This window comes from Macrobrachium rosenbergii, chromosome 22, assembly GCF_040412425.1.
Source record: "Macrobrachium rosenbergii isolate ZJJX-2024 chromosome 22, ASM4041242v1, whole genome shotgun sequence".
Classification (NCBI taxonomy): Eukaryota; Metazoa; Arthropoda; class Malacostraca; order Decapoda; family Palaemonidae; genus Macrobrachium; species Macrobrachium rosenbergii.
The window spans coordinates 29,923,480-29,950,277 of NC_089762.1; the positions used below are offsets into that span (position 1 = coordinate 29,923,480).

The window sequence follows — 26,798 nt, forward strand, 5'->3', positions numbered from 1 at the left end:
ATCTCGTACTCTGCCGCCTGTCATCTTAAATTCAGTTTCATCTTCACTTAATTTTATTCAATCAGATGTCATCCATTCCTTAACATTGGTCATTTGTATCGCCAACGTTGTCTGTGAAAAAAATAACTAGGTATCTTCCGCAAATGCCTTAAAGTTCACGAGTGAAAGGTGAATAGAACGACAGTATTTTGTAATCTGGAGAGAGAAATTTGACACTGGAAGTTTAAAATATCTTCAAGAAGTCGGTAACATCTTGTCTACTGTTTCATGCGCAATAACGGTGAAATCTTGAAGATTGTACTGATGCTGGCACTAAGTGTAGGCTACTATGAATGGATATTTTCATTGTTTTCCTTAGATGTGTAATCCTTGATTAATCGTGGTTTGGAAATCAAAAATATATTTCCAGTGCATAAAAGTAGAGAATAGATGTTGAAAATGTAGGAAGGTTTAGGTATTCCATTAATCTTAATTATCAGCTTACTTTCGAATTATTCCTGTCTCCCAGTACTAACACATTTCCCAGACTTTTCCATGCTTCTTTGCCAACAGATGTCACTGTCACTCGTTTTGACGTAGCATTTTCTGCAAATGGGATTTTGTCTGAGGACTCCTTGTTTGTCCACTAAACCACAGCCAGTCGAAACGAATCGAAAATCAGTTGCTCGACATTTGCTGGAAGTGAATGAAACTGGTAGTATTAGTGACTGGCTGCACCCTACTGAGAAAAGCTTTCTGGCTAAGGCTGGAGAAGGACTGTTGGTGTTCGGTTTTTCTATCAATGTTTTCAGTGAGACTATCTGTGGTTTCCTGAAAGTAACAATCTTGTTGTGAGGTGAGTTACGTGTAAATATATAGATAGATGGTTTCGGGCGATTAGGTTATGAAATTACCGTGAGGGCCTATGGTGGTGAAAGCAAGGCCACCGGTGAAAGTACGTAGGTATGCAGGATAACGAAAAAAAAATATGAGGGTGAACTGGTTGAAGTTACTGCGCCGGTACGGAGGAACTGACCCTTTAAATGACTCAACAGTGGCCATGGTGTCATAATAAATTTGTTGGAAAATTAGCAAACTCTGTGAGTAATGGATGGTTTTGATTTTCTGAATTGGTTACTTAAGGGGTGATTCAGAAAATACTGTTGGAACTTTAGCTCAACAGCTTGATATTGATCATCGATATGAATTATTTCAAATTAAACCATGTGCGTCGATGCCACATTTGTGTAAATGATCTTTGTTCGTTGCTGTATAAATGAATTAATATTGCCATGCTCTAATTCCTCTCAACAACGAAATATCAGAAATGGTAGAATTTTGTAGACATTACATACAGTGCTCGTCTTTTAAATCTTGATTTTTAGGATTTAAATGGTGCCATACCTTCTGTAGAACACATTAAACATTATGATGGAATCAGTAATGATAAGTGTTTTGGAAACCAGGTTGTGAGTCTGTAAGTTTATCATTGCTGTAAGTTCAAAACTTGTCTTCGGAATGGAATGGAATAGCTAGTCTGGCTGCCAAAATTACAGGAGATCAACGCCCCAAAAATTTGGTGGTAGCTTTTATAAAAGGCTTGCCCCCTTGAGACTTTTCAAGTTTGGCGCGTTAAGACCTGTTAAAAGTTTGTAAATTTACACGTTCTAAGGTTAAGTTTGAAAGGTAATGCGTGCTAACTTGTAAGAGAACGTGGTATTATCAAAATTGGTAATTCTAAGCCGGCTGTCCGCAATTCAAACTTAAAATTGACGTTTTCCTATGTTATTTTACTTCCTTTAGACCAATTTAAAGTAATATTTTGTCGACATTTAACTAAGCTGTCATTGACCTTTGAAGACTACACGACTTGTATTACCTAACGTGGGGTAGGTCTAAGCCGGCATTCAAGCCCCCACCTCCAAGCTAATACGGCAAATTGTAACCAGTAAACCCCTAAAAATACCAACCTAACGTACCCTAGGGTTTTACTGGTTACAAGTTTAGAGGGAGGTGGGGGCTTGTCAGTGGCATCCTGCCTTAATCGTGTAGTCTTCAAAGGTCCCCATACAAAAACAGCCGGAATAAAAAAGCACGTTAAATAAAAACGCCAATTGCCACAGTCTAGAAGAAGAATAATTCAAATGTTAAAAGATCCCGTTAAGACTATTATTAATCGACATTTATTTTGCTTACAGAATAAATAACTTTGCTTCCACCCCCAAAAACGAAATCTACGACGAGGGGTTAAGTTTAGACCTCAGTAATAATGGTATGGATAATGAGGATTCTGCTTCCCACATTAGTAGATTAAAACTAAAAAACTTTCATCAGATACTTAAAAAGTTGCTAGTATAAGTAAATATAATACCTTCGATCTTATGCTGTTTCAGGTATATAAAGATTTAAAGCTTGCTTTAGAGTTTTATATTGTAATGAACAATCAGACTAACAAACCCAACCCAATTGACCAGAAACCTTCCATTAAAATAGTTATAGTAATCTCACATCCGGTGTAACAGTCTGTATTTCCCCCTGTCCGAAATTCCCCCCGGGGGAAATATGGTCCAGGATATATTTTCCCCTGCAGGTATTTCGTCCCAGGATAATATTCCCCCCTCCGGACCAAGATTTCCCCAACCATACTACTGTTATAAGAGTATGGGTATGGCGGCGACGTGTAGCAACGACAGCCTGCCACACAGGATACTGTACTCATCATCACGACTAAACTACCTCTTGGGGGTCATTATCTTTATTTACAGTCTTTTGTTTGTGTTTTGTACGGAAATTCCCATCGGGCTTGTACTAAGATTAAGTATACCTTAGTTTTACCAGACCACTGAGCTGATTTACAGCTCTCCTAGGGCTGGCCCGAAGGATTAGACTTATTTTACGTGGCCAAGAACCAATTGGTTACGTAGCAACGGGCCCTAAAGCTTATTGTGGAATCCGAACCACATTATAGCAAGAAATGAATTTCTATCACCAGAAATAAATTCCTCTAATTCTGCATTAGCCGGTCGGAGACTCGAACTCTGGCCTAGTGAGTGCTAGCCGACAACTCTACCGACTCTCCCAATGAGGAACTAGGGGTTTGTACTAACATGCCGCAAAGGTGGATACATGGGGGGGGCGCTGGGGGAAGAAATGGACTAGAGGGGGGGAATATCTTGGGTCCAAAATTCCCCCTGGTGGAAAAACAGCCTGGGTTGTTATTCCTGGGGGAAATCAATCTAGGCTAATTTTCCCGGGGGTATTTCAGCCAGGGGAATTAAGATTTAAAATCAAAAGATGACAATCTGTCACAAAGTTACTTCTGGAAATGGCAATCTCCCTTTAAAAGAATCTAAAGGTAAAATCAAAAGAAAGGCGCTGACAATCTTGAGCAGACTGTAGAAGCCATTTTAGGTGTAACCACTGTGATAGTTGTCATACCTTCATTTGCTTGAAAGTTTGCAATGATAGTGTTATGAATCCAGCTGATCATTCTTGTAACCATTCAATCAAATTAACCTCACTCCATCATTCTCTTGACACCAGTTTTAGTACTAGTAGCTCTTTCTCCTGTTTTTTTTTTTTTTTTTTTGTTAAAGGATCCTGAAAACGTTCATGCTCATGAATTTTTTACCTCTAATTTCATTTTTTTTTTAGTGTAGTTGTGCTTTTAAGCAAGACGCGAGTTACCATAAAACTACGTTCATGCTAATGTAATTTTAGTTATGCATGCATCAAGTTTAACTAGAGTCGATATCTCTATATGATGTAAGGGTGTAAAGTTGGCTGACTGACTGCTCAGTAATAACAATGTTGGATCAATTCGTATAACAATAGGTGTGGATTACTTTTACAAGTTTGTTCAGTCAGTTTTATTCCACAGCTGTTTTGATAGTTCTTTCATTTATGGTACTTTGCCAATGTTGGTGTATTCTAACAAAACATCCATTGTTGTAGTGCAACGTGCCTTTTGTTAACATTTAAGTCAGACCTCGCTTGTGAATTACTGGTGTTTCAGATCTTTGGGAACTAGATGCCATAAGAAATTAAAGTCTGAGCATTTTCCAAAAGGAAATGAAACTATTAGGCAATTAGAGCAGTCCATCCACAAGGTTAAGGTTAACAATCTGTACGTAGTTGCATTTCCATTTAGATGAGATGACCATCTTCCCATGGTTCAGCTAAATTCCTATTTGTGAAAGTTGCAAGAGGACACCACTTTCTGAAAACTTGCCATAGTTCATGAGTAAACGAAATTTGGATTCATGTTCATTATTTACCATATCTTGTAAAAAAAAAAAAGTCGCATACAACTCCCTGCTGTATTTAATAAGAATTGTGAGTAACCAAGAGACTTATCCCTTTATGATTATTTACACACTTTACCATCTTTAACTGCAAAATTATTAAGATTTTTATTTCCAATTCTTTAACCATTAAAGACAAAAGCAAAGCCTCTTAGAAAGGATTTTCTTCCAGAGATATTTCCCTTTAGAACCTAATTTTCTTCGGTGTTTGGAGCTACTTGTTCCTCTTTCTTGTTACACGGTACATTGGATTAAACAACTAATTCTTCGGTGACCATTAAAGACACAAGCAAAGCCTCTTAGAAAGGGAATTGAGTCTTCCAGAGATTGGTGTAGATTGCCGAGTTAAGATCCATTGAACCTAACCTTTCTGAAAGTTAACGTTTCAGACTAGTTTGTGTTTAGAGCTACTTGTTCCTCTTTCTTGTTACACGGTACATTGGACTATCACTTTAAAGTCGCCCAGAATCCCCAACAAAATACGGCAAGTTTCCAGTTATCAGTCTAATATTACAAGAAGCAGGAATGAAATTATGGAATGGATATTTAGTAGCTCAGAAGTTGAAGTATCTAATGCTATATAAGTCATATGTAAGCTGCTGGGTTTACTTTGGAACTTACCTTCAGGTACAGTAGCTGTACGGTCGAGACAGATACCACCTAACGGTCGATACTGTCTCAGGTGTCTAGTGTATGTGATCCCGTGTGCCTTATTTCCTCTTTTGTAATGCGAGATTTTAATCACGTTTAAGGAGATGAATCTCTTAAATGGTAATGTTTCGAGATTGAAGGGACTCTTTGTAGTCATCAACCAATTGTTAATTGTTAAATATATTGATTTCCTTAGATTTGTCAGGAAAATGTAAATCAAATGTTTTTGCTGATAATTCTCAGGGTGTATGTGAAACAGTTTGTTAGTAGAGCACGTGTGTCCTCGATGGAAATTAACCATGCTCATTGGACCTGACGCCCATGAATATTAGTTGTAAATTGGCTAAAATGTTAGCGGACCATCGTTTAAAAAGTTAAATATTTTATTTGAGAGCGAGTGAAGTTACCGTTGCTCATATTAAGAGAATAAATATCAAGATCCCTTTGTAAGGAATAAAGGAGACATGCGATTGTAAGTTTGTGTATATCAGTTCCAAAGAAAATCTAGTAGGTACGGTGTCCTGAGGTTGTATGTTTACCAATTCAGCTTAATGGAGGCATGGCCGTGAAAGGTTGGTACAGCATATAATTAGCTCCCGTAAAAGGATTATGCAATGAATGTACCATTGTCATTATTAATGAGATTTTTACTGAACCTGCAAATGTTATGCCCACCCCTCCCCATGGTCATTCACGTTGGATGTTATGAGTAAGGCCAATTAATAATGCAGTATGTCATGAAAATAGATTTATTGCTTGCTTATCAGCTCATCCTAAATTCATTTATGTCTTAGACGAATGTAACAGCTCCATCGTTATTCTAGCTTAGTTGCTTACCTTGATAAAGGTCATTTGAAAGTTATCTTAATGGTAAAACCTTTGTCTTGCAATTGAATCTGTTTTGGGATCAACATAAGCTGATAAGGGCGAATCAAGCTTCCTGGCTTCAGAGAAAGTACGAAATGCCCATATTTATTGGCCCCTAAATGTCATTTGAATGTTTGTCATCAGACATGTTCTTTTACGGGCTGCTCCATGAGCAAGAGCCCGTGCTGGCATAAAGCCAGCTCAATCAATAACACTTTCTTGATCTTAATCACCATTGTCATGTTCCAGTTTTGTCAATTCTAATTAGATAAAAATTCATTGTCTTTTATCATCAAGTGAGTTTTAGTATTAGTGTTTGCCAAACCAGCAACCACCCTTGGTCCTCCACCATTACTAGTTGAAAGATTTAATTTCATCATACCCTTTCATTGCACTGGCTTTGATTACTCAAGTGCTATTAGTTACTCTGATCAGTAGTTACGGTGATCAGACTCAAACCATTCTCAGGAGAACCTACACCTGCCTGTTTACTCGTTTCTATCAGTGCTGTTCATTTGGAATTCGTGTCATCCTTATCTGCAGTAGATTTTTGCTGACCTTTTGCAGGCTTTGTTGATTATGTTTGAATATGTTATATCTAAAAATTCTAGAAATTTCATAAGATTCCATGAACTGGGAAGAAAATGACAAACGAGAGATAAATCCACATATGCACGGTCGTTCTGTTGAATTGAGGTTTTTAATACCAAGATCACCATGGAAATGTTGGAATTTCTGAATACCCAAACTTTATAAAGGAAAAAAGTGTCATATGTGTCAATTGAGGAGCGCAGAACTAAGCTTGAAGAATCTTCAGGTGTTTCATACGATCTCCTCTCTCTCACATATGAGGATTGTTTAATCCTAGTTCATTGAGTGTTTGATTGTGCAGCATGTTTGGCCCCTCCTCTGAATACCCTCAAGTAGTGGATGGCTTGTGAAGAAAATTTTGTACCTTAGAGACCAATACGTCAGGTTGTGAAATTTTAAAGAATTATGAAAGCTTTCAGTGAAGTATGAAAAGTCTTGGTAACAGGTTGCAGCGGGGAAACAGGAGAAAAGTTTTCCTATTTGCATAGAGCTTGGGCAGGGGGGAAAGCAAGAAGACCACGTAACGTCACGTTTCTTAACCCCCATAGTCCTGAGCGTGAGATAGAGACGACATAACTGCATTTCCAAGCATAAGCGTCCCTCTAAAGCTCAGATGGTGTTGTGCATTGCTGGAAGTCGGGGAAATTTTCCACCAGAGCATTTAGACTGCTGCTCTTGATGCTGACTGAGGGAATAATTATCCAATTGCTATAGCAAGGAGGATCAGGGTGTTGGGCCGGCATTTCCTCAACCAGTTTAGTTACCACCTCTACGTAGAACGCATTCCAAAAGGCAAGCAGCTGTGCAGTGAGCTGAAATGTGTAAAACCCTCACCCAGCAAGGAGACTAATCGATCTTTGCAAGACACTATCTTATGGATTGTGTTTTTATATTCTGCTCTAGCTATTTGGATTTTGTACTGATTCTGATAATTATGATTTAGATCTAGATAGCAATGTTGATAGCTCATTAATTAGTGTACCTCTAGAAATATCTTTACAAAGAGATGATTTGATTAGAGCTCAGAGGGATGATGTAAGTTTGAAACATATCTTTGAGAAATGTGAAGAAGGCTCAGGAAATGATGATTATGTTAAGGAAAAGTTCATTTGAAGAATAACTTGTTACATAGATTGTCACGACCGATTTTCGCTAATAGTAATGAAGTAATTGACCAGGTAGTAATTCCCTTTAAATTACGACCGAAAATAATAAGTTTGGCTCACGACAATATATATAATGAGCGGTCACTTAGGCGTAAACAAAACTTTTAAGAAAATTTATGACTCATTCTATTGGCCATCGTTGAGGAGAGATGTAAAGAACTTCGTAAATTCCTGTCACGAGTGTCAGATGGCAGGAAAACCTAACAAACCAATTCCTAAGGCACCTTTAATCAGTACCCCAGTTTCTGGTGAGCCGTTTGAGCACAGAGTAATAGGTATTGTTGGACCCTTGCTAAGAAGTAAGAGGAGAAACTTCTACATACTGTCAACTACCGTCTGAAGGTATTCCTATAAGTATTTGTCTTTTTTTTCATTATTTGGTGTTAAAGGGCGTAAGAGCCTGGAATCAGTCACAAACATGACCCGCCCGTAACACCACCTCTACGTAGAACGCATTCCAAAAGGCAAGCAGCTGTGCAGTGAGCTGAAATGTGTAAAACCCTCACCCAGCAAGGAGACTAATCGATCTTTGCAAGACACTATCTTATGGATTGTGTTTTTATATTCTGCTCTAGCTATTTGGAGACACTACGACCCGAGGGCATGTGTTTATCATCTCTTCTTTGGTGGGGGGAAGGGGGATGGGTAAGAAACGTTGAGAACCTTTCACGTCGTCGTCATTTTCCTGTGGGGAAAAGGGTTTTTTGTTACAAAATATTTTTTGTATCATCAGTAATCAACAATTTATTTTTTTTGCATATTTATTAATCAAGAATCAGTCTAACGAATTTGGCTTTGAGTGACTGCCCATTTCACAATTTTTTCTTTACATCGATTTATGTCCGTGATGTCAAGTATTAATAGTTGTCCATTTCCGTTCGGCTTCCTGGGATTAGGAATACCATTTGATTAAAGAATTACCAATAATTAACAAAATTTTCGATGTTTACTTTTAAGGTTCACGCAACTCATTTTTTCTTTTCCAGCAGATAAAGAGAAACAGAAGACCAACAATCCAGGAAAGAGAAAGTCAAGGTCGCGATTCGGACTGGTTTGAAGTACCGGTGATACTTCAATTTCCCTTTCTGTTGTTTTAGTAACGGTAATAAAATAATCTCGCTCACATGATCTCGGAATGGATGAAGAAAATCCAAAATTGTATATATGTACTTGTATTCTCTCTGCTGAAGGAAGGTTTTGCCAGTTTGATCAGTTGATCTTTAGCCTTATAACAAAATATTTTGACACACACACACACACACACTTTTTCACAAACAGAGAGAGAGAGAGCTGAGAGCTTCCTTCATCAGAGATGGATGGATGGATGTTCTATCAAAACAACTGATCAGGCTGTCGAAAGCTTCCTTCATCAGAGAAAATAACAAATACAATTAAATGTAGATTTTCCTAACCCTTTAGTAACATTCTTGAATTTATTAGTTAAATAAAAATTAAAATCAATTTCACTGTGGAGGGATATTTACTTTGACCCATAGGTTTGTATGTTTTAATTACCTGATTTGTTTTAAACGAGTGACTGACTTGGAGCCACCCTTGTCTCTAACTTTTATATCAATCAGTGAAACATGAATATATAAGGGCCCTCCATACATTGCTCATTAACTTCTATGTGGTTGTTTCCTAAGTTAACTGGATCTGTCTTCTACGTTGATCAGGTAGCACTAGACCAAGGCTACAGGATTTTTATAAATTAACAACATTGTTAATGATTTTGTTTAAAAGCGATTCCTTTCTTCTGTAATTTTGTGCCAAGATTTTTAATATTTGTTCCCGTCATAAAACTTTTCCATCGCGTTCTGTACAGTTAAGAGGAGAAAGTCTGAAATAATTTTCATGTCATTCTCGATTCTCTAACCAACGAATTTTGTGTTCGGTTTAAAGTTTTTAAATGTGTTTGAATAATGCCTCCAGCTAAGGTATCAGGAACAATTTTCTTCTTGGTCAGAAAATATCATCAGCTTGTAATTGTTTTATATTTGCCGTGACTTCGTGTCCCTTAGCCTCTTTTATATGTATTTCAAAGCTATTACTGTACTGCTAATATGGCCTAAGAGTGCCTTATAATCTTCCTAGGTTGCTCTTTGCATGATGCATGTTACCGTATAAATAGACATAAAGAATAGCTACTTGAAGTTGCTAGTTAAGAATCATAAACTTGTATATTAAATAGCACTTTAAATCCGGGGAACATTTTAATGTCAGGTTAGAGATAACGGATTGAGAAGAAACATATCAGTAATGTGGTGAATAGAGGTTTGGTACTGTTGCTTAGAGGCTTGGGACGCGTTACGTTTTAGAAAGACCGGATAAGTATAATTTCATAAATGTTAGTGTTCATGTTTGAAAACTTTCTCAACTGGTGTTTTAGGAAGGAGGCCCTTGGTCTTAAAACAAATTTTGACAAACGACAAGATATTCAAACAAAAGTTTGTGCCAATCTCCTTTCATCAAATGCAAGTTTGTGCAAATACCCTTTCATCAAATGATAAATCCAAAATGCAAGTTTGTATGCCATCAAATGCAAGTTTGTGCAAATCCCCTTTCATCAAATGCAAGTTTGTGCAAATCCCCTTTCATCAAATGCAAGTTTGTGCAAATCCCCTTTCATCAAATGCAAGTTTGTGCAAATCCCCTTTCATCAAATGCAAGTTTGTGCAAATCCCCTTTCATCAAATACAAGTTTGTGCAAATTCCCTTTCATATAAATGTAAACATTATTTACTTGAAATTTAGTCTTTAGAATGATGTATTTCTTGCACACTACAATTCTGAAAATTTAGCTTTGGGTATTAAAAGCAGTTTGGAGGGAACCAGATACTGTATCAACTTCACTCATGGATGTAACCAGTTGTGAAAATTATTGAGACTCAGTGTTCATATTCAAAAGTCTTATTTTTCTCAATATGTAAAGCATTTTGTGTGTTTCATTTTGTCTTTAATAAAGAAAATTAATCTGAGTTCACCAAAAAGATTGAGTTTATAAGTCATATAGGCCAAGCATTTTAAAAACCATTGTTGGTCCTAGTTATATATTTCTTTGCAAGAAATTTTCTACTAAAAAAGTTATTTATAGGGTATTATCCTCTTCCAGGTGTCTACAAAAGAGATTGTGCTGATATCTGGTTCTAAATTTTTCTTCTGAAATACCAAATGAAAGAATAAATCTATTGTATATGAAGACTACTTGCCAATGTGATGGGATTGGCTACTTGCTTCAAGGTAAATACAGCCATATATGAATATTGAATGTTTCTGAAGAAATAGTTTGTATTTTGAAGGTCAAGCTTGTAAACAATGCATTTAATAGTAAAATGTTTAATACCAATACTAGAGCCTTCAAGAATTTTTGGCTTTTAAGCACTAATTCAAGTTGCATGTAATTATTTTACAATGAAGTGATATTCAGTTTTTAACTTAAAAGTCTTGGTATCAGGTTTTTGTGTGGTTCTAAACTGTGGTACAAAATGCCAACCAACTTGTGGCGCTACAGGAGGCACTCAGGTGTATCTGGATTAAGTAAAAGACCCTTAACTTCTGACAATGAACTGGTCCAAATTGCATTTTAATTTGACAAGTTTAGAAAAGCTTTTGTGGATCATAATTTTCTTTATATTTAATTGGCTAATAACCCTCAGAGATATGATTAATAGAAGTTTCATCTCTTAGAAAGTATAAAACAACTGCCTTCTCAGAGGAATTTGAGATTGTAGTTTTAAAACTGCAATGTCTCTTTGGCACAGTGATCTTTTTAATATCTGGGCGTTTAGATCTGGTCTTGCCATTCTCATTCTGTTCACTGACAATTTTTCTTCTTTTCCAGAGTCATTATGCTATATTTCCTTTCCATGTCAATTTTATTTTTGTCATGGTTTCAGCTTCTATGCTATATTGTCATAAATTTTACTGTTTTGATGCCATGGTCATGCCTTTTGCTGGTCACGTCCTCTAGTCATGGATTGAGCCTTTGTTTTATGCCTTTTTTTTTTTTAAGAAATATTTTGGGTCCTTGTGTTTTCTACAAGCTAACTTTGAGGTCAATGAGTTTCTTATATAAAATTTACTGGCATAATTTAAGAATAACTATGTTTTTCCGTTTAATTTCTTCATGCTATTCAGAAAACTCTTGATAGGTTCTTACCATTCATGTCGACTCCCAAGTTGTATTGTCCTCTGGGTTTCTTGTTGTGACAGGATCATGCAAATTCTTTTGTCTAAAAGTTTATGTCTGGCATACTGCATTCTCTTTTTTAACAGACTGAGGAGTATATTTCCCCTTCCCTCATGAGCTTATAGAAGTTTTACTGATTGTCCATTTTCCTTTACATCTGCATTACTTTCATGAATGGTACTGGCACTCATCTTTGAATGGAATGGAATATAGAATTTGGGCCAAAGGCATTGTATCCTTAAGGTTTTGCCATGGATTACAGATGGCTCTATTGGTGGTTCCCTTTCAACAGCTGTAGGAAATGCTGTTGTTTTTGCAAGTAGCCCATTTTTTCTTAGAACAAATAACCTTTGTATACTTTGAGCTCTAAAAATTATCAGTGGACATGAAATGATCTAACTGGCACATTGAAATCAAAATCCCAACATTTGTACTTATTTTCAACACTTGGTCCTTGTCCTGCATTTTACACAGCCCTTTGTTTTACTAGGATTGCATTTGAAAATCCAATGTCAGGGGCTATTTTTTCTTTTCCATCAGCATCAAATCTCTTTTGCTTTGTGTTAACAATAAACTGTGAGTCAGTGAATAGTACTTGCTCTGGACCATAATACAGACTATGAAGTTTAATACAGTACCATGATTTAAGGGCATAGGTTGCTAAAGTAACTGTAGCTTATACTTTGCCTCATTAAAAAGTGTTGCCCACTGAGAAATGTGAGTATAGGTTCTTTAAATTATCATTACAGGTAAATACTTACCTGTCCTAATTGTCTACCTGCATTTCCTGTCCACATACACATGCTGTGCAGTGTTACTCTGAATCTACAGAATGCTGTTAAATCTACCAACTAAAGATGCAACTGGGGGCAAATTGCTGGCCTGCTTTCAATCCTTGTTCCTCATGATCAAGGATAACAAGTCAAGCATGTTTTGTGTGGAACAAGTATTCATGAATAAGGTAAGTTTCTCAAAAGATATTGTTCAAGGTAGATTCCTCAGATTTTAAAGTACTGGTAATTCACATTAGATTTCACTTTACAGATCGTACGTTTTGTTGATTTAATGGGTTTCAAATAGCTCTGTATGATTATGCCAATTAATTTTTTCAGTCAAAATATTTACCAGGCAGGTTTCATGTTCATTCCTAATCAAGTCCTAAGTATGCATTCTACCTGGACTGGGAAACCAATTGCCTCAAAGTATTTGGAATTGGAAAATAATTGTGTTCATTCCTAATTAAGTCAAATGTATTTATTTTCTTTATCAGATTTAAGAGATGAAAAAGTCTTTCCAGTTAAGTTGGTATTTCTACTCCATATTTTTCTCATAACAATTTTTGTAAAATCTGTATATTGTAATTTTTTCTCTTCTCCATTGTTCCTATGTGATATCTCTAATCAACATTTCCTGTCAGTAATTTCAACAACTCCAAATTAGTGAAACCATTTGATACACAAGATAATGGATAAATTGACTAGTCAAAATGGATGGTAATATGTGTCTTTAGTTTAAAACTTTACTTTATTGCACTAATTTTTACATTATTATTTTTTGCCTTAAATTTCAGGCACATTACAAGTCAAGAAACAGCAGAAAGAGATGGTAATAGGGAAGAAAAATCTAATAAGGAAGGACCAATGCTGACAAACCTGAAGAAACAGCAGAAAGAGAGGGAAACAGGGAAGAAAAATCTAAAAAGGACCAATGCAGACAAACCTGAAGTAATATAATATATTTGGTGAAAAACCTGAGGATGATAACAATTCTTAAATGGAAATTATATTGGTTGAAAACCTGATGATGTAGGGGGTTACTTTACTGGAAGTTAGAGAGCAGCAGTCCCAACTGAATGGAGCAAACAATCAAGAACTTGATACTGGCACAAGTCTCAATTTAAGTCGTACTGGAAATTGTTATATTGGTTAAAAACCTGAAGAGAAGGTAGCTACAGAGTAGCAGTCATTACTAGGAGTCCAAACTGCTGAACGTCAATGTATTGAAAAACTAAAGAATACTTAGGCTAGCAGTCACAATCAATGAAGACCCGATGTCAGGAGATCACACAAGAATTTGCAGACTGGGAGTGGATGTCACAATGAAGAACCTCTGCCAAAGGCTTGTAGTCCCCACATAGTAACACAAAACTGGAAGTCCAATTACAAGTTACTGTGCTGGTTGAAAACCTGCAGTGATGCAGCAGCCTTGAGTTAAGTGGAAGGTTGGATGGTAAGAATATATATAACTGGAAGTCAGAGGGCATCAGAGTCCAAACTGCTGGATGTTAAAGAACTGGAAACCCTGGAGGACAGGGCAACCTTCACTACAAAGCTGATGACAGCAGCTCCAACAGTGTGAGTTGCTGTACTCAAAGAAATCTTGAAGGTTGAAGTGTACCACGTTAGCAAAACCTGATGAGTAAACATGATAATTTAATAGTCCCCAAATAAAACTTCTTGTTCCTGGGCTGAAATCAAGCTTACACAATTTGTACTCACTACAAACCACAACAAAGTCAGCAAAAATTCTCACTAAAAGTGACATCAATTTGAAGAGAATTTTGGTTTTAAACCTGCATGTGAGCTAAACAAAGCTTTTGCTGGGGTGAAAACTGAATGAAACCTGCGGATGAAATTAAAGTTACCACTGCTAATAAATTAAATTATCAAATAACATATTAGAGTTGTAATTTAGATATTTTACCCCACTTAACGATGATCACAGAAAGCTGACTGTCATAAAATATATCTAAAGAATTCCAGTTTGATTTATATCTAAAGAATTCCAGTTTGATTTTTACTCTATACAAATAATGATCCATTATCTTCCACTCTGCTAAATATAGGAGTCGCCTTTCTTACCATATACAGTACCGTACAGTACAAACCTCAATGTGCTATTACCTAACAGATTTCTTTACATTTTCTGAATACCCTAATCACTACAAAGCCTTAAGATCCAAATGAATTTCTAATACCAGGATTTGAACCCACATTCAGTACACACAATGAGGCAATGTTAGCCCACCTGACCATGTGGGTTAACATGACCTCATACTAAACAGTATACCGAAAGCAGGTTTGAATCCTGCTACAGATGTCAGAAATTCTTCACTTAGCTCTTGAGGCTCTGTAGCGACAAATGTATCAAGAAACTGATTAGTTAATAGGACTTGTGGTTTTTATAACTACTGCAAATACGCAGGTTTGAATCCTGCTACAGATGTCAGAAATTCTTCACTTAGCTCTTGAGGCTCTGTAGCGACAAATGTATCAAGAAACTGATTAGTTAATAGGACTTGTGGTTTTTATAAATACTGCAAATAAGTATCTGATAATGTGACCAGCAGAATCTACAAACTCAGAGCTGCAAAGTGGAAGATTATTTTTGTTTGTTCAGAGTAGAAGCCACACTGAAACACATATGGCAGAGATTCTACTTAATATTGATGCACTAGTTGAGAACCTCAAGAACGCAGCTGTCCCAACTGAAGTCTAAAAGGAAAAAATCTAAACTGATGAAAGTTTGTAATAAATTGCAAATCTGAAAAATCTAAACTGATGAAAGTTTGTAATAAATTGCAATTCTGGAATATAGTCCAATATGGAAGATGACGAGCATTACTTCCCAACTGAAACTTTTATTGAAAACCTGAAGACTTACCGGAGGCTGGCATCCAACAGTGGTTGTCTTTCTACTATAACATATGCAACTGAATTAGCAGGGCAGGAGTCCAAACTGAAAGATAATATTTTGACTGAAACCATATTTTTGGTGGAAACCTTGAAGTCCAATATATCTGTAACTAACTAAACAGTTTAAACAGAACAGTTTATACTAGTTGAAACGCCTGTGGCCAATGTATAATTAAATAGAGTTCAGTGGAAAATTCAAGTGTAGAAACCAGCAATGAAACATCTAATTTAAACTTTAATAATGTACTTTATAATTAGATAAACATAAAATTGAGAAATAAACATAAAATTGAGACCTTAGTCAAGGGATTATCAACACTGAACTGAATATTTCCTTTGTCTTAGAATACAATCATTTGTATCAGTAAACAAGAACATGAAAACATGATATATTAACTGATGCTTGTGTATTCATTAAACCTGAGCCAAACTTCTCATGAAGACTGCTGACTATTCTGCAAAACATCTGGTGAATCAGGAACAGGATCTTCAGGGGCAAAGTAATTTTTCCCTCTCAGAAAGCACAGACTTTCTGTTCTGCATTTCTTCAGCAATGAGAAACTAAAAATAAAATTTTTATCCTATTTTTTAATTAAAAATATTTTTCGGTTTTGGAATTGTAAACAAAAAAGAATAAATTTTTAGTCACTAAAAGATACTTTTTGGTTTTAAAATAAAACTTTCTGGTTACAGGAAATTATCATGAGAATGAGTGTAACGAGGGCATCATTGTCAATGGCACAGACTATACAACTTTTTTTTATTACTCCTCTCAGTGGCACACCTGAAAACTTTACCCTAAAAATCATTTTACAGATGGCACAACATACTATCAACCAATATTTTCTTCTGCTGCTTGTCTTTACACCTTCAACACCCACACAAAAAGGTAAAATACTAAGGATAATGGTCAGCAATAAGAACCACCACATGGGAAAACCATCATAATGATCACAAGGAAGCATCTAATGTTTACCAGGGAATATAAAACCAGACTAATACTGGTTACAAGGCAACAAGATTGCAGTAAAAATAGACACACCAGAAAAAAAAAAACTGGAAGAAATCAGGACCTTGCATTTAATGAAAGAAAAAAGGGGAAGGATGCAAGGCTTCAAAAGACAAACAATGTTTAAGTATCTTTTGGTAAGACCTCTCCATTACAATCATTAGGCAATTAACAATTTAATAATTTGTTCTACCTATTATTCAAGTATGTCATATTTATGCAGCAAAACTAAATAAGTACAATTAGTTTCTTGGCAGCACTAAATTCTGGTGGGCACTGAAAATCTAAAAAGGACTGTAACAAACTATTTTTAGTCATAGGTACTAGGAAAAAACTTAATGCAAACAAAGGGATTTTACTACATCACTTTACGTGAACATGAAGGCACATGCATCAAAGCTCAGACAAATTACAAAACTAAAAAAAAGGAGTAAATGAATGGCAAATTTGATCTTCCACTGAAGATAATACTAAGATCTACTTAGAGATGTTTATGTATATAAGAAAAAAAAAATTGCAAGACAGAATAATAAGGGAAGAAGAGGTTTGATTACTAAGACCCTATTAATCAAATATTTTGACAAGAATGGTTAATTACCTATGCTGAATTTCATTTGGAGTATCAATGCTACATGACTGGAAAATCACTGGGTTGAGATTACACCCTTACACGAAAGATGCTGCGAAGTATCAAAGTATCCTAATGAGTCACTGCACTTCACAGTTCAACCTGGAAAAATAAGGGAAAATATATCTTTAAGCAGGGTCTTTAACATGATATATTTACAGATATTACTTTTATCATACTGCATTGACAGTCAGTAACCAGGAATTACTCTCATTTTGCCTGTACAACAAACACTTTAATGTGCCTAAGACTGTTCCTAATAAATATTGTACCCGATTCATATACTGTATTACAATTATTTTCTGACAAATTATTTAAACTATTAAAACATGTTCTTGAAAGGAATAATATTTATTGTAGTTTTAACTATGACTTAACCACAAACAGGTACCTAAAACTGAATAACTGCTTGAGTCACCTTTTTTCTCTATTAATGTGCATCATCTACAGACCACAAAGAGCCACTTTCTTCGTTGCAACAACATTAAGACCATCATATTACTAATTACACCATAAAACAAAGTCATGAACACAGGCTGATAAAAAGTTCAGCAATGAAATCAGACAAAAGGTAATTGTACTAATATTCATGGGAGTACTAATTCAATTTGATAAAGTTAACTGAAATTCATCTTTAAAAGTTCTTATTTTTCAATTTAACCTATTACATAATATCTAAGTTTTGTTTTCTGGATCTTTATTCAAACACTAGGCACACTTCGAGCAAAACCTGACAGTTCCTTTGATAGCTTCCATTGTGATTTGTCAACAGTAAATTTTCATGAAATAGGGTTGCTTAATAGTATTGGTATCTGCATCACTTCATACATAAAAATTTTCCTTCAAACCTAACATTTTTAGTATCAGGAGATTTATTGCAAATGTTTGAAAAAATCTTCCTTTACCTTTTAGGACTCATTTTGTTATTTTTCATCTTTGGTAACTGCCTTTACTAATCACAGGCACTTGACTGGAGGCTCTCCTATAAGCCCTCTTAAAAATGCATTTTTTTTTTTACATCTCATAATACAAGTATTATAGAGGTATTTTAATAGACAGACTACAGGTCGTAAGGTAAATTTAGTACATTTAAAATACATTACATCCACTAGATACACTCTTGTCTAGTGGCTCATTTTATTTTGGCAAATAGGGTATATTCAGTACACTGGGTGCAGTTTGCTGATCGGGTACATTGGGTTTACTTAGTAAATTAGTTCCACTGTCAATTGGATACATTCTGTACTACACTGATTACCTTTGTATTTTGGGGGCATTTTATACTTGCAAGCATTTAGTCCACTGGATATTTTCTGTAAAAAGTGGCAGTTAAAAAATATTAATTTTAAATGAGTTGGAGAGATAAATACAGCAATTTGAATCTGTTGAACATGATTCCCTCCTTATGTGGCTTGCTCTGATAGTATCATTTACTTATTTCAGAAACTGGAAAATTTACATTAATGACCCTAATATAATCTTACCTCCCTGTGAAACAAAATTCCTGTGTGTATTGGCCATGTTGCAGCAGGTATAGTGTCTTGCACAAAACATCTGTGAACACAGATGTTGTCACTATATTGAAGATATAAGGCACCAATCTGGGGTGATCAGGTGATGAATATGCACAAATACTGGCTGTGTTGGACTACCTCTGACTGCAAAAACAAAACTTGACCCATTACCACATTTTTGGTTCAACATATTCATGGCTTTCATTCTATCATTTTCTAATGTTTGGCTTTCAATATTTAGCTTATACATTGTCAGCACAAATCAATGAATCAATCTAATTTTTGTAACTATTACTTCTAATGATTTCTAAAAATGAGCTTGAAAAATTACTTTATTTTCACCATACAATTATGATAAAACTAACACCTGTCAAGTCTAAATTTAGTTTCACATTCACAATGCTAATCAATATGGTGTTCAACAAAAGTATGGGAAATGCTCCACTTCAAGAGTTGAAGTTTTAACCCTCAAGAAATGCCTTCAGAAATCTAGACATTCTTTAAACTCTTAGGAATATTTCCTGACCAGAATATGCTTTATAACCAGGGAAACCCATGGAATCTTTATGAAAAATATGTCCAACCTACTCAGGAGCTGTTCCTACATCTTTATCCAAAGACTTTTACTTGTTTTCTACATCAATGATGAATACTAAAACTGCAGAGCTTAGTGTAGTATGTAGAAGCTAAACATCCAAAAGTACAGTATCTAGAAAGGAGAGCCTTAAGTTGACAATTGAGTTTTTAATGCTTGAAAAAATGTTTCAATTACAAGGTGCATAACCTAAGAAGAAAATTTCTGCCTAAAACAGCTAGGCTCCCTTTACACTAGTTGAGGTATTAAAATTCTAACATTTCAAGTCATCTCAAAGACTATCAAATCCCAATCCTTGCATTAACCTGAATTCTTTAGCAGTAAAACACTCATTCCTGTATAAACAATTAAAACTTTATAAACTTTTAGCATTAAAAAAAAATCCAGGGTTCCACTCAAAGGTGAAAGTTTTTAGAAGATTTCTATAAAATTTTCAAGAATTAATATTGTACTGTATATCTAATCCACTTTTAAACATTGAATGAAATCAGATATATCACTTGGGAACTACCTTGTGTGCAAATTATTCTGAAATTTCTAATTTTAAGTTGGAACTGCTGAAACCTATTTAACATGCCGTGTTAGATCTAAAACACCAGCACAACATTTAAACAAATATTTAAGTCAATATTTGATTATAAATTTCACACTTGGCATCAATGTAACTTTTGCCCTATTAATCTTATAAAACAGATTCCATCTACTGTATGATTATGACTGTTAGATCCTCACTGATTTTTGTTTCACTTATTCCTGCTACCTTTAATTTGACTACCAATACTCACTGATTTTTGCTTCACTTATTCCCACTACCTTTAATTTGACTACCAATACTTAACAAGTAACCCTATCCTGATTGGTATTTTATAAAAGTAAAACAAGGAATGCAAATTGCATGACTATTGGATAGTCTCAAGTCCATCATTTCTTTATTCTTATTACTTATAATTAGTGGCTGAATTTGGTTCCATCAACTACTATCTTTCCTAAACAAGCTGTAAAGGCAGGAACCAAACCACAAGAGGAAGCTTACTCTGCACAAGTTACTTAGACTACTGTACTGTACTGCCTTACCTTAGGCTACTTTGTGCCTTTGTAATTTCATGGATTTCTACATTATTGCCTTAGCTTAAACTACTTCGTCTCTCTTTCTTACATAATACATTATACTGTATACTGACAACTGATATGGCTAAACCGTCATATTTCTTCATCAAATAAAATGTCTAGAAATCTTAAAATTGGGGTTTCGAATTTTAACAGGGTTCCCTGTAACTTAGGGTCAATGTGTCAAGAGTTGGGTATAAACTGAGATACTACAGAACTGGTGCAATACTTAAGTACAACCTGCACAATGCCCATATCTGGGTAAGAGATTTTGTTGATCTATTATTTTTAGTAAAAATTTCAGACTAAGATAATGGGCCCAGGACTATAAAGCCAAATCTGAACAGTTTAAACCAGGTTGAAGATATTAAACAACTACCAAATGGCTAAATAAAAACCTACCTAAAATATCTTGGTCATGAAATTCAAATATTTGGTTTTTTAAAATTTCAGCCTGAAAGACTAACTTGGCACAATTTGAAAATTTCAGCCTAAAAAACTACCTCTGCACAATTCAGCTAATGCATGCCTTTAAAAACTCTCAAAAAAACTCCAAATAAAATTACCAAAATGGTAAATAACTTGTTCTATAACAAACAATTAATAAGTGCCAACTGTAATAGAATTTTACACAGCTTTCTTAGCTCCGAGTCCTAAACTATATTTACCCCACTTTTAATAAATTTCTCCTTTGTTTTTCTTTAAACCAACTTTATCATGTTGTTTTAAACTTAAAACTGTTTGGTAAAACTACAATTTGGCTACAGTATCTAAACAAAAAATGGGACTCTTCACACAACAGAATCTTTAACCATGATACTCACTCAAAAATTATTAACTCAGAAATATACAGTCCTCTGGGCTTCAGTCCTCTGGGCTTCAGAAGAGTTGCATGATCCAACTAACTTGAGTGAGACATGAAATGGGGCTGTAAATAAGTGGACATTTGTGGAGGTCACAGCAAAGCAGACTCTAGCAAAATTTCCACAGAAGCCTTTCATGTCATGGTGTTGTAAACAATGAAATCTGGAAATAAATGAATGCCATGTATTTAAGTGGGTAGAAGTAAATGTTAAACATATATGTAGTGTAATTAAATATGAATGTCTAATTCAGCCTTTCCAATAGTTTTAAACTGTATGAGAATGAAAAATATGACTTCCATTTGCATTGGGAATGCTTGGTTAACCCAATTCACACATTTGTCTAACATTAATGGATGACCACATGGGAAAGTGGGATTTTTGGGTGGGTTGGGCAAGAGGCAAAACAAGTTAAACAAAGGAAAGCATACTAATGCAACTTAAAGTTACATTTTCCTGACCAAGGGTCAAACTCCTGCTTAATCAACCATCTAACCTGATCCAAGGCCCAAGACTCTGACAGTCCTCTTTCCCACTGTGGGCTCTTCTGCTATTACTATACCAAAGAGGGATGGACTTTACCCTTTCTTGCCATCCTGTACATACATTAGCAAAGCCCCATCACTGGGCAAACTTTCAGGTTTGCCAGTTTAGGGTGGTTGCCATCTGTCAAATTTTAAAGAATGATTGAATTTTAGTTATTAATAATTTTCAACTGTTTTATATCTAAATAAACATATACTGAAGTGTTAATGATAAAAAAAATTTAACTGGTTTATTGACAATTTTGTTCATTGTTTGTATGGCACAGTGAATCACAAATTGTAAAATAAATTGTAAAAGTCTGTGTGACACTTTCTGGGTATGTGCAAGTGAGTTATAGACTCTTTTAGACTTTTTATTTGTAAATAAACATACTGAAGCATTATTGGTAAAAATAAAATGTTTAGAATGGTTCACAGAAAATTTTGTTCATCACTTGCATGGCACTGTGAATCACAAATTGTAAAAAAAAAAATGTAAGAAACATCTGTATGACAATTTCTGGATGGGTGCATGTGGCTTATAGACTCTTTTGGACTGTTTTAGGGTGTAAATAAATATATCTGGAAGCATTATGGCTAAAAAAATTTAGATTTGTTCATTGACAATTTCGTTCATTGCATGTACAGGACTGTGAAAAGCATGTAAAAAGCATGTAAAAGGTGTCAAAAGTACTTGTACACAAATACTTGTCTCACCCACTAAAATAACCCATTCTCTCTAGCATTTACGATACAGAAAACAGGTTATAATGATACATGGATACCTCACTTAAGATGTCCTGATTGTTTCAAGATTCTTTAAAAGTCCAAAATTTTTTCCTTTTGCTGTTTCCTGAAAACTTACTTTTTTCAACACTAAATACTTAGATCTCCAAGAGGACTAAAACAAATTCAATGAAACTTTTAGTGTGTAGTATATCTATAATTACAAAAGGGGAATTTTTTGGGGGTACTGGTAACTTTTTTTTTTTTTGCTCATTTTTTAAAAAGTCACTTTTTGAACTGCAAAACTTATGAACTTACAGGTCGATAGTTTCTTTATTTCCCCACTTGTGTTTATTCAGCATTAGTTGTATAATAAGTGGTAAAACTTTGAAACAAATCCCTTCAATCATAAGGTATCAACTGGCACTTACTTTATGGCATTGGCGTTGGTACCCCCATTAAAAAAACACGTCATTGGAAAGAGGAAGATATGCAAATGCTTAGGGTATAGAAAATGTCGTAATTTTCTGTATCTGCCACAGGAAGTTGAAAGAATATTTCTAACCCTGCATGGGACCTCTTCACTGAGGCTTCTAAAAACATGTTAATTTTAGCAAGTTATACATGTTCTTTAATATTTTTTGCACTTTATCTTGCAAAATTACAACTAAAGCTCACATAATACTGTAAAATATAAGAACTAAATCGAGCAACAATTCCCGAATATAATTCTAAGCAAACATCTATGAAATGTACTGGGACTGGACAATATATTGTATCTTCTTTCACGAAACCTCATGGAAGACTACAGTATTCTCTGTATCGCTGGGCTGGGGTGCGTGCTGCCATAAGAGCTGCCATTAAGTCATTCATGACTTATTCAAGTAATTCGAATGTTTTCCTGTTAAATTTGTTCAAATATCATGTCATGAAATAAGGATTATCATACGATGTTTACTAAAAGTTTTCATATGCAATTACTGGATATCATAAGATACCTCCCATTCCTAAGGGCTAACATGTTCCTAAGTAGCCTTGGCAATCAATCTTAAAAACCTGTAAGCCCAAAATATTTTCTAAAATAAATACAGTATAGCCTTTTTAAAACTTGGACGTTACCCAAAGTATAGATGATTTTAATAAAAAAAACAATCTTCATAAGCTTACTGAGCTCATAAACAAAATTACGAAGTCATGCAATGTTAACCCTCTTCCTTTGGACACCCCAGTAAATATTGTACATAAATCTTGAATGCAATGACAACAGAGCTCAGTAATATTGTGATACTTTAAAGCCTAACCAACAACGAATTCAACTTTAATTAAAAACTGTCAAATGATTGTCATTTTGGCACTGTTTCCCATTAGGATCTGGGATCTGGGGAATAATGAGTACAAAATTGCTTGTTACATAATAATTACATGCCTTTTTAACCAATTAAAACCATAAAATCTTCTGCTAAAGTACCCAGAAGTTTTCAAGAAAAGTCGACTCCTTTATACAATGACTGACTGTGTCAACGTTGTCTTATCTGGAATGAGAAGTGATTTCCCAATTTTCCTGAAGAATCACGAAGGCCATGTGTTGAAAAGTCAATCAATGCACTTGTGACCATTCAGTTGAGGTTCTCGGACAAAACATTTTGCTTGAGGGTTATATTTAACTGCCTTTAAGGGAACTTTTTTTGGTTTTTGTTAAAGATACACATGAACCATGTTCTTTAACTTTCCACGCTTAAAGTGAGACATATTGTAAACATATATAATGCAAGTGGTGGGTATCCTTGCTAGTGTAACTGGCAGTGGGTATCCTTGCTAGTGTAACTGGCAGTGTATTGATCTATATAGCATTCTTGGTCTGGTTAGGAGTGGGAAGGCCATGGGCCAGGTATGGATATGGGCCCTGCTCTGATTTATGGCATACTAGGCTAGATCTAGTTATGTGAGGGTTCACCCATAAAAACTAAGTACAAGGCAGTGCATTTCTTCCCTTCTGATTACAGCAGTGCACTCTTTATACTTTCCCACAACAAAATCATGGTTACCCACTGGGATTACCCATAATTGTTTTCCAGTTACCTATATTTCCAATCATTAAAGGCTAACGTATAAAGAATAACACCTTACCATCAAAACAATGATACCAAATTCTGAGTAAAACAACTTTACTTGTCTTAAGTGATCCTTAGACCATTTAGGCTACCATCAAAATGTTGCAGAGGTAATAAAACATCCTTGCATTGTACTCCTTGCACTGTACATATGAGTTATCCAATTGTTGCCTTGCAGACATTCACATCATTTTATTAAGAAATTCATTTAAAAAAATATTAAGAACAAAGATATTTAGAGCATTCACAGGGTATTAATTTTTGCCTTAAATTTTGGCACAGTGACCTTGAAAATGAACCCCTCAATCTCAAAAGAACCTTGCCTAGGCCTACCTCTCACATTTATTACTTCCGGTGAGCACTCAAAAGTGGCCTATAGGCTACCTGCATTAGTTGAAGAATCAAATACCTTATAACACTGCCCCATCTTCAGCATTTCGACACTCATCCACTGCTCTATTGCTTTGAAGATAGCAGTCAGCCTATTCTACATTCTTTGGTGGAATAGCCTAGCCATTCTCGTAGTGCAAGAGTACAGAAAAAGGCGACCTACTAAAGCAATAAAAATGGCTGCAATAAAGTAGTTAGGCTATGATAATTTACACTTCAATGACAGATCACTGGGCTAAGTAGGCTAATCCAGTATATGACTACAGTCATAACAGTTAGCCTAACTTTCATCCTTTGCAAGGAAGGCAGAATGTAAGATCAGCTAACCAATTTCAGTTAGCTGCTGCTTTGATCTATCCTTGTGCAGTCTAAATGCCTACCGTAAACAAGTTCCTGAAGTAAATATAAAAATAGTTAATTTTCTAATAAAAACAAATTACAGTTATATATGGCAAGTTCTACCTTAACCTAACTACAAAATACAGGACAGTCTGACACAATAATTCACGAAAAAATATTTTTGAAATTAAAAGTTCTATCGAAAATAAAACCAAAACGTACTTTCAAAACAGATGTACAGACTCTAGAAAATCCACTATCAGGTGCAGGTAATTCACTGAAGCAACAATATAGGAAACGAAAATTACGAAATTACCAACACGGTCACTAGAGGTCTCTGAGTCTGGAGGATTTCTCCTCTCGACCAATCATAAGACGCCAAGAAGTCTGGTAATTCTGACATCTCGTTCATGCTTGAAACTAATGAATGAAAGAAATTTAATAGCTAAGCGAATATATATATAGAATAATATAAAGCAAATGCAATGCCTCAATAAATGGTTCAGTGTTCACGAGTGGAGTGCATATATATACTGTATACCGTAAATAATATCGATTTCATTGTACCTTGGGAGTAAGGCTTCACCCAAATGAATTACTGTATAACTGGTAATTGCCTCTGCCATGGCCGTGTAAATTATTCTTCGCATGGTGAATTTGATATTAAACGATATTTGGGAATATACAAAAGACACGCAAGTGATAAAACATTATACACACACACGCATATATGGCCTATACACATATATTTATGTCTAAAAAAAGGTTTGAAATAGTGTACTGTTTCAACAGATACAAACGGAAAACCAATCCACTGGTTTTACTTTAACATATGTGAAAGCTTACGTGATGGATACTAGAAAAGAGAACATAAAAGACAATGCAGTTCAAAATTCAAATAAATGTAATGTTCGGCATAGTAACTTTAATTTGGGCAAGTATACAAGGTTTATCAGGTCTATGGTATACCATATTAAAATCACATTCAAAATATTAAAAGACCGTTTACAAAAATAAGCACCGGCCCCCATTAATTTCCTTTCCATTTTCCATTTAGTATTATGGTTCATGCATTACTTTTATTACTTCAGGAAGTAAATGTTTTTTTTATATATTTTCTGCGCCTATTTTAGGATACAAACTTGCTTTCAGTACAACATATGGTGCCGAATAATTTGATATGCTACATGTATACCAGCAAGGTCTGCTAGTTTCCAACTAATTTCATAATAAAATTATTCATTTACTTTGATTTATTTCTTTCTCTAGACCATTTGCACCTGAATGAGAGGAGAGAATGCTCCATTCAGAAAATTAACATTCTCTCTCTCTCTCTCTCTCTCTCTCTCTCTCTCTCTCTCTCTCTCTCTCTCTCTCTCTCTCTCTCTCTCTCTATATATATATATATATATATATATTCAAAATTAAGCCATTTTCATGCCGATGATGACTGTACAGAAGAAGTAAGACAAAAATCACTACCAAATCCATATTTTTCAGTTGACTTGAGGACAAGCCCCTGTACAGACAACTTCCTCATCATAACCACT

General features: G+C 35.0%; 2 long non-coding RNA genes across 3 annotated transcripts in view; one reads left to right on the forward strand and one right to left on the reverse strand.

Moving 5' to 3' along the window:
- The first annotated feature begins 645 nt into the window (after nt 1–645).
- LOC136850705 (uncharacterized) lies at nt 646–10,046 on the forward strand. Of its 2 annotated transcripts, none has more exons than XR_010856695.1 (3): nt 646–835; nt 8,545–8,660; nt 9,782–10,046. It is a non-coding gene; the product is annotated as an uncharacterized lncRNA (long non-coding RNA). The 2 variants fall into 2 exon arrangements; XR_010856696.1 differs by having other exon boundaries at nt 8,548–8,660.
- A 3,421-nt stretch (nt 10,047–13,467) lies between these two features.
- LOC136850704 (uncharacterized) overlaps nt 13,468–26,798 on the reverse strand; it is a 1,048,955-nt gene continuing 1,035,624 nt past the window's right edge. Inside the window, exons 6-10 of the long non-coding RNA XR_010856694.1 lie at nt 21,120–21,321; nt 18,564–18,737; nt 17,050–17,181; nt 15,411–15,485; nt 13,468–14,158 (exon numbers count right to left, since the gene is read on the reverse strand). This is a non-coding gene — a long non-coding RNA (uncharacterized lncRNA). The remainder of the gene's footprint in view (nt 14,159–15,410; nt 15,486–17,049; nt 17,182–18,563; nt 18,738–21,119; nt 21,322–26,798) is intronic.